Here is a 7,977-nt window from a genome sequence, read left to right as displayed (position 1 = left end):
ACGGTGCACTACCTTCTCTCAGCGGTGAAAAGACAGACGTAGCTAGCAAGCAAGCGAGGTGGACCGGAGCTCCTTCCTCTCCGGTCTCGTCTCTCGTCCATCTGTGTGTCTCTGTGTCTCTCTCTCTCCCCCTCCCCGTTCCCGTGCTCCCTCCGTGCACTTTCCCGCGCCTCGACTCTCTCGGCAAGCAGGCCGGCCCCCTTTTCGGCTCCCGTGCGTTTTCCCTCCAAAAAACTTAGTTTTTTCCTCCTTTTTCCAGGGAGGCAGGCGTGGCTTGTGTGTGTGTGTGTGTGTGTGTGTGTGTGTGTGTGTGTGTGTGTGTGTGTGTGTCCCCGTCCTTGCAGGCGGGCCCCTTTCGACAGCCGGCCGTTTTCCCTCCAAAAAACTTAGTATATACACCTTTTCTTTCTTTTTTTCGGCAGGCAGGCAGGTGTGTGTGTGTCCCCGTCCCTCCCGAGAGAGCGCTGCCCCTTGCCTCTGCCCGCAGGTGCCGACGGTCCGCTTTCGCTTGCAGCTCACTCGGCACGGCTGCTGCTGGTGGGAGGGGCCTAAGCTAAGGAGGCCGGCCGGCTGGCGCCCCCCGCGGCTGCGGTCGTTGTCGGGCCGTTGACAGGAGATCAAAGAGCAGGGCCCCCGCCCGGGACTGGCGGGCAGGCAGGCGAGCAAGCAGGCAGGCAAGAGAGGGGGAGAGCGGAGTCCGGGCGGCCGGCAGCCGCGTGCGGACCGGGCTCCAGAGGCGTCGGCCTGCGCCGCTGCGCGCCAGCCGGACGCCCGCGCGCCCGCCCAAGGCCGGCGTCGGGCATCGCTTCTCGGCCTTTTGGCTAAGATCAAGTGTAGTATCTGTTCTTATCAGTTTAATATCTGATACGTCCCCCATCGGGGGACCACATATTAAACGGATTTTTGGAACAGGGAGCTGGATCAGGAGCTTGCTCCGTCCTCTCCACGCATCGGCCCGGTATTGCAGCGCCTCCGGGAACGGTGCACTACCTTCTCTCAGCGGTGAAAAGACAGACGTAGCTAGCAAGCAAGCGAGGTGGACCGGAGCTCCTTCCTCTCCGGTCTCGTCTCTCGTCCATCTGTGTGTCTCTGTGTCTCTCTCTCTCCCCCTCCCCGTTCCCGTGCTCCCTCCGTGCACTTTCCCGCGCCTCGACTCTCTCGGCAAGCAGGCCGGCCCCCTTTTCGGCTCCCGTGCGTTTTCCCTCCAAAAAACTTAGTTTTTTCCTCCTTTTTCCAGGGAGGCAGGCGTGGCTTGTGTGTGTGTGTGTGTGTGTGTGTGTGTGTGTGTGTGTGTGTGTGTGTGTGTCCCCGTCCTTGCAGGCGGGCCCCTTTCGACAGCCGGCCGTTTTCCCTCCAAAAAACTTAGTATATACACCTTTTCTTTCTTTTTTTCGGCAGGCAGGCAGGTGTGTGTGTGTCCCCGTCCCTCCCGAGAGAGCGCTGCCCCTTGCCTCTGCCCGCAGGTGCCGACGGTCCGCTTTCGCTTGCAGCTCACTCGGCACGGCTGCTGCTGGTGGGAGGGGCCTAAGCTAAGGAGGCCGGCCGGCTGGCGCCCCCCGCGGCTGCGGTCGTTGTCGGGCCGTTGACAGGAGATCAAAGAGCAGGGCCCCCGCCCGGGACTGGCGGGCAGGCAGGCGAGCAAGCAGGCAGGCAAGAGAGGGGGAGAGCGGAGTCCGGGCGGCCGGCAGCCGCGTGCGGACCGGGCTCCAGAGGCGTCGGCCTGCGCCGCTGCGCGCCAGCCGGACGCCCGCGCGCCCGCCCAAGGCCGGCGTCGGGCATCGCTTCTCGGCCTTTTGGCTAAGATCAAGTGTAGTATCTGTTCTTATCAGTTTAATATCTGATACGTCCCCCATCGGGGGACCACATATTAAACGGATTTTTGGAACAGGGAGCTGGATCAGGAGCTTGCTCCGTCCTCTCCACGCATCGGCCCGGTATTGCAGCGCCTCCGGGAACGGTGCACTACCTTCTCTCAGCGGTGAAAAGACAGACGTAGCTAGCAAGCAAGCGAGGTGGACCGGAGCTCCTTCCTCTCCGGTCTCGTCTCTCGTCCATCTGTGTGTCTCTGTGTCTCTCTCTCTCCCCCTCCCCGTTCCCGTGCTCCCTCCGTGCACTTTCCCGCGCCTCGACTCTCTCGGCAAGCAGGCCGGCCCCCTTTTCGGCTCCCGTGCGTTTTCCCTCCAAAAAACTTAGTTTTTTCCTCCTTTTTCCAGGGAGGCAGGCGTGGCTTGTGTGTGTGTGTGTGTGTGTGTGTGTGTGTGTGTGTGTGTGTGTGTGTGTGTCCCCGTCCTTGCAGGCGGGCCCCTTTCGACAGCCGGCCGTTTTCCCTCCAAAAAACTTAGTATATACACCTTTTCTTTCTTTTTTTCGGCAGGCAGGCAGGTGTGTGTGTGTCCCCGTCCCTCCCGAGAGAGCGCTGCCCCTTGCCTCTGCCCGCAGGTGCCGACGGTCCGCTTTCGCTTGCAGCTCACTCGGCACGGCTGCTGCTGGTGGGAGGGGCCTAAGCTAAGGAGGCCGGCCGGCTGGCGCCCCCCGCGGCTGCGGTCGTTGTCGGGCCGTTGACAGGAGATCAAAGAGCAGGGCCCCCGCCCGGGACTGGCGGGCAGGCAGGCGAGCAAGCAGGCAGGCAAGAGAGGGGGAGAGCGGAGTCCGGGCGGCCGGCAGCCGCGTGCGGACCGGGCTCCAGAGGCGTCGGCCTGCGCCGCTGCGCGCCAGCCGGACGCCCGCGCGCCCGCCCAAGGCCGGCGTCGGGCATCGCTTCTCGGCCTTTTGGCTAAGATCAAGTGTAGTATCTGTTCTTATCAGTTTAATATCTGATACGTCCCCCATCGGGGGACCACATATTAAACGGATTTTTGGAACAGGGAGCTGGATCAGGAGCTTGCTCCGTCCTCTCCACGCATCGGCCCGGTATTGCAGCGCCTCCGGGAACGGTGCACTACCTTCTCTCAGCGGTGAAAAGACAGACGTAGCTAGCAAGCAAGCGAGGTGGACCGGAGCTCCTTCCTCTCCGGTCTCGTCTCTCGTCCATCTGTGTGTCTCTGTGTCTCTCTCTCTCCCCCTCCCCGTTCCCGTGCTCCCTCCGTGCACTTTCCCGCGCCTCGACTCTCTCGGCAAGCAGGCCGGCCCCCTTTTCGGCTCCCGTGCGTTTTCCCTCCAAAAAACTTAGTTTTTTCCTCCTTTTTCCAGGGAGGCAGGCGTGGCTTGTGTGTGTGTGTGTGTGTGTGTGTGTGTGTGTGTGTGTGTGTGTGTGTGTGTGTCCCCGTCCTTGCAGGCGGGCCCCTTTCGACAGCCGGCCGTTTTCCCTCCAAAAAACTTAGTATATACACCTTTTCTTTCTTTTTTTCGGCAGGCAGGCAGGTGTGTGTGTGTCCCCGTCCCTCCCGAGAGAGCGCTGCCCCTTGCCTCTGCCCGCAGGTGCCGACGGTCCGCTTTCGCTTGCAGCTCACTCGGCACGGCTGCTGCTTGTGGGAGGGGCCTAAGCTAAGGAGGCCGGCCGGCTGGCGCCCCCCGCGGCTGCGGTCGTTGTCGGGCCGTTGACAGGAGATCAAAGAGCAGGGCCCCCGCCCGGGACTGGCGGGCAGGCAGGCGAGCAAGCAGGCAGGCAAGAGAGGGGGAGAGCGGAGTCCGGGCGGCCGGCAGCCGCGTGCGGACCGGGCTCCAGAGGCGTCGGCCTGCGCCGCTGCGCGCCAGCCGGACGCCCGCGCGCCCGCCCAAGGCCGGCGTCGGGCATCGCTTCTCGGCCTTTTGGCTAAGATCAAGTGTAGTATCTGTTCTTATCAGTTTAATATCTGATACGTCCCCCATCGGGGGACCACATATTAAACGGATTTTTGGAACAGGGAGCTGGATCAGGAGCTTGCTCCGTCCTCTCCACGCATCGGCCCGGTATTGCAGCGCCTCCGGGAACGGTGCACTACCTTCTCTCAGCGGTGAAAAGACAGACGTAGCTAGCAAGCAAGCGAGGTGGACCGGAGCTCCTTCCTCTCCGGTCTCGTCTCTCGTCCATCTGTGTGTCTCTGTGTCTCTCTCTCTCCCCCTCCCCGTTCCCGTGCTCCCTCCGTGCACTTTCCCGCGCCTCGACTCTCTCGGCAAGCAGGCCGGCCCCCTTTTCGGCTCCCGTGCGTTTTCCCTCCAAAAAACTTAGTTTTTTCCTCCTTTTTCCAGGGAGGCAGGCGTGGCTTGTGTGTGTGTGTGTGTGTGTGTGTGTGTGTGTGTGTGTGTGTGTGTGTGTGTGTCCCCGTCCTTGCAGGCGGGCCCCTTTCGACAGCCGGCCGTTTTCCCTCCAAAAAACTTAGTATATACACCTTTTCTTTCTTTTTTTCGGCAGGCAGGCAGGTGTGTGTGTGTCCCCGTCCCTCCCGAGAGAGCGCTGCCCCTTGCCTCTGCCCGCAGGTGCCGACGGTCCGCTTTCGCTTGCAGCTCACTCGGCACGGCTGCTGCTGGTGGGAGGGGCCTAAGCTAAGGAGGCCGGCCGGCTGGCGCCCCCCGCGGCTGCGGTCGTTGTCGGGCCGTTGACAGGAGATCAAAGAGCAGGGCCCCCGCCCGGGACTGGCGGGCAGGCAGGCGAGCAAGCAGGCAGGCAAGAGAGGGGGAGAGCGGAGTCCGGGCGGCCGGCAGCCGCGTGCGGACCGGGCTCCAGAGGCGTCGGCCTGCGCCGCTGCGCGCCAGCCGGACGCCCGCGCGCCCGCCCAAGGCCGGCGTCGGGCATCGCTTCTCGGCCTTTTGGCTAAGATCAAGTGTAGTATCTGTTCTTATCAGTTTAATATCTGATACGTCCCCCATCGGGGGACCACATATTAAACGGATTTTTGGAACAGGGAGCTGGATCAGGAGCTTGCTCCGTCCTCTCCACGCATCGGCCCGGTATTGCAGCGCCTCCGGGAACGGTGCACTACCTTCTCTCAGCGGTGAAAAGACAGACGTAGCTAGCAAGCAAGCGAGGTGGACCGGAGCTCCTTCCTCTCCGGTCTCGTCTCTCGTCCATCTGTGTGTCTCTGTGTCTCTCTCTCTCCCCCTCCCCGTTCCCGTGCTCCCTCCGTGCACTTTCCCGCGCCTCGACTCTCTCGGCAAGCAGGCCGGCCCCCTTTTCGGCTCCCGTGCGTTTTCCCTCCAAAAAACTTAGTTTTTTCCTCCTTTTTCCAGAGAGGCAGGCGTGGCTTGTGTGTGTGTGTGTGTGTGTGTGTGTGTGTGTGTGTGTGTGTGTGTGTGTGTGTCCCCGTCCTTGCAGGCGGGCCCCTTTCGACAGCCGGCCGTTTTCCCTCCAAAAAACTTAGTATATACACCTTTTCTTTCTTTTTTTCGGCAGGCAGGCAGGTGTGTGTGTGTCCCCGTCCCTCCCGAGAGAGCGCTGCCCCTTGCCTCTGCCCGCAGGTGCCGACGGTCCGCTTTCGCTTGCAGCTCACTCGGCACGGCTGCTGCTGGTGGGAGGGGCCTAAGCTAAGGAGGCCGGCCGGCTGGCGCCCCCCGCGGCTGCGGTCGTTGTCGGGCCGTTGACAGGAGATCAAAGAGCAGGGCCCCCGCCCGGGACTGGCGGGCAGGCAGGCGAGCAAGCAGGCAGGCAAGAGAGGGGGAGAGCGGAGTCCGGGCGGCCGGCAGCCGCGTGCGGACCGGGCTCCAGAGGCGTCGGCCTGCGCCGCTGCGCGCCAGCCGGACGCCCGCGCGCCCGCCCAAGGCCGGCGTCGGGCATCGCTTCTCGGCCTTTTGGCTAAGATCAAGTGTAGTATCTGTTCTTATCAGTTTAATATCTGATACGTCCCCCATCGGGGGACCACATATTAAACGGATTTTTGGAACAGGGAGCTGGATCAGGAGCTTGCTCCGTCCTCTCCACGCATCGGCCCGGTATTGCAGCGCCTCCGGGAACGGTGCACTACCTTCTCTCAGCGGTGAAAAGACAGACGTAGCTAGCAAGCAAGCGAGGTGGACCGGAGCTCCTTCCTCTCCGGTCTCGTCTCTCGTCCATCTGTGTGTCTCTGTGTCTCTCTCTCTCCCCCTCCCCGTTCCCGTGCTCCCTCCGTGCACTTTCCCGCGCCTCGACTCTCTCGGCAAGCAGGCCGGCCCCCTTTTCGGCTCCCGTGCGTTTTCCCTCCAAAAAACTTAGTTTTTTCCTCCTTTTTCCAGGGAGGCAGGCGTGGCTTGTGTGTGTGTGTGTGTGTGTGTGTGTGTGTGTGTGTGTGTGTGTGTGTGTGTGTCCCCGTCCTTGCAGGCGGGCCCCTTTCGACAGCCGGCCGTTTTCCCTCCAAAAAACTTAGTATATACACCTTTTCTTTCTTTTTTTCGGCAGGCAGGCAGGTGTGTGTGTGTCCCCGTCCCTCCCGAGAGAGCGCTGCCCCTTGCCTCTGCCCGCAGGTGCCGACGGTCCGCTTTCGCTTGCAGCTCACTCGGCACGGCTGCTGCTTGTGGGAGGGGCCTAAGCTAAGGAGGCCGGCCGGCTGGCGCCCCCCGCGGCTGCGGTCGTTGTCGGGCCGTTGACAGGAGATCAAAGAGCAGGGCCCCCGCCCGGGACTGGCGGGCAGGCAGGCGAGCAAGCAGGCAGGCAAGAGAGGGGGAGAGCGGAGTCCGGGCGGCCGGCAGCCGCGTGCGGACCGGGCTCCAGAGGCGTCGGCCTGCGCCGCTGCGCGCCAGCCGGACGCCCGCGCGCCCGCCCAAGGCCGGCGTCGGGCATCGCTTCTCGGCCTTCTGGCTAAGATCGGAAAGTACGTGGCAGGCCCGCGGCTTGATGACTTGGCTGGGGGACGAGAAGACGACGACGGAGAAGACGGAGAAGACGACGGCGGCGACGGCGGCGGAGAGGAGGGAGATCGAGGACCAACCAGAGGGAGGAGAACCAACCTGCCGGAGGAGGACGGAGGCCGCGGATTCCAAGCTACCACGGGTAGTCGCCCTGGGTTGAGCCCAGGGGGCGAAGTGGGGCTTCCTGATGGCGGCGGCGGCGGCGACGACGGCGGCGGCGGGTGAGTGGACCCGCGACCTGGCGGCTGGGCACCCTCTGTCCCGTGAGGGACAGATGCGGCGCACAGTGCGCTTCGTGGTGAAGACGGCGGAAGATAAGGCTACCTGGATGAAGAGGGACAAGTTTGAAAGAGACATTTTGTTTCATGGACTTGGGATTAAGGTCAAGGATATCACTAGTTTGCAGGATTTCCCGGGGAAAGGTATTTTTGATTTGACAATGGAGTCGGACAAGTTGTGCGAGACTGTGTGGCAGAAGGCGCAATCCGGGAAAAATTCTTTTCCGATGTCTTTGTTTTTGATGGAGCCTCTCTTTGCGAGGGAGCTGAGGACGCTTACCGTCCACCTGTTTAACACGTTGTTGCCTGAGCGAGACATTGTGATGTATTTAACCAGGTTTGTGGACATTCAAGGGGCCGGCAGCAAAGTGGTGGACGAGGCGGGGGTCTGGACCGGGAGGAGGAGGTATTTGGTCAGGCTCCGACCTCAGCCGTCTGGAGAGGAGGGCGTTTTGCATCCCCCTGCCTACTTTAATATCGGGTCAAACAGGGGCTACCTTTTCTACCCAGGGCAGCCCCTGACATGTAAAAAGTGTTTGCAACAGGGACACATTGCAGCGAACTGCCCAGGAGGTTTCTGCAGGAGGTGCGGTGCGGAGGGACACGAGGCGAAGAACTGCGGACAGGTACTGACATGTGATCTGTGTGGGTCAGCGGGTCACGTGTATCGCTCGTGTCCCAGAAAGCAGAAGAGCTTTGCGGACATTGTGAAGGCTCCCCCGAAAGATCTGAGACTGGAATTACCAGGACCCTCCGGTGGTCCGTTTATGTTTTTCGGGACTGTGGGGAAAACTAAGGAGGGGGATAAGGGTGGACCAGGGCAAGCAGCAGAGGGGGCGGGTGAAGCGGGTGACGAACACCCAGAGTCCAGGTCCTGGGCTGATATGGTCCCAGAAGGCCGACCAGAGTCCCCGAGCTGGTCCCCGGTTTTAAGTAGGTCTACAAAGAGGAAGGGAGGGAGAGG

At 62.2% G+C, this 7,977-nt stretch overlaps 7 non-coding genes across 7 annotated transcripts in view; all 7 read left to right on the top strand.

Moving 5' to 3' along the window:
- Positions 1–14, top strand: part of LOC148806582 (U2 spliceosomal RNA) — a 191-nt gene extending 177 nt beyond the window's left edge. Inside the window, exon 1 of the small nuclear RNA XR_016089385.1 lies at positions 1–14. This exon is cut by the window's left edge and continues 177 nt beyond it. This is a non-coding gene — a small nuclear RNA (U2 spliceosomal RNA).
- Positions 15–801: 787 nt separating this feature from the next.
- LOC148806581 (U2 spliceosomal RNA) lies at positions 802–992 on the top strand. The gene has a single exon (XR_016089384.1). It is a non-coding gene; the product is annotated as a U2 spliceosomal RNA (small nuclear RNA).
- Positions 993–1,777: 785 nt separating this feature from the next.
- On the top strand, positions 1,778–1,968 carry LOC148806580 (U2 spliceosomal RNA). Its single transcript, XR_016089383.1, has one exon. It is a non-coding gene; the product is annotated as a U2 spliceosomal RNA (small nuclear RNA).
- Positions 1,969–2,753: 785 nt separating this feature from the next.
- LOC148806579 (U2 spliceosomal RNA) lies at positions 2,754–2,944 on the top strand. Its single transcript, XR_016089382.1, has one exon. It is a non-coding gene; the product is annotated as a U2 spliceosomal RNA (small nuclear RNA).
- Positions 2,945–3,731: 787 nt separating this feature from the next.
- LOC148806578 (U2 spliceosomal RNA) lies at positions 3,732–3,922 on the top strand. Its single transcript, XR_016089380.1, has one exon. It is a non-coding gene; the product is annotated as a U2 spliceosomal RNA (small nuclear RNA).
- A 787-nt stretch (positions 3,923–4,709) lies between these two features.
- On the top strand, positions 4,710–4,900 carry LOC148806577 (U2 spliceosomal RNA). The gene has a single exon (XR_016089379.1). It is a non-coding gene; the product is annotated as a U2 spliceosomal RNA (small nuclear RNA).
- A 787-nt stretch (positions 4,901–5,687) lies between these two features.
- Positions 5,688–5,878, top strand: LOC148806576 (U2 spliceosomal RNA). Its single transcript, XR_016089378.1, has one exon. It is a non-coding gene; the product is annotated as a U2 spliceosomal RNA (small nuclear RNA).
- The last annotated feature ends 2,099 nt before the right edge of the window (positions 5,879–7,977 follow it).

The sequence above is a fragment of the Atractosteus spatula genome, unplaced genomic scaffold (assembly GCF_055471065.1).
Source record: "Atractosteus spatula isolate fAtrSpa1 unplaced genomic scaffold, fAtrSpa1.hap1 Scaffold_5, whole genome shotgun sequence".
NCBI classification, from domain to species: Eukaryota; Metazoa; Chordata; class Actinopteri; order Semionotiformes; family Lepisosteidae; genus Atractosteus; species Atractosteus spatula.
The sequence above is the reverse complement of the archived record's forward strand: the minus strand, read 5'-3'. Positions and strand labels throughout refer to the sequence as shown.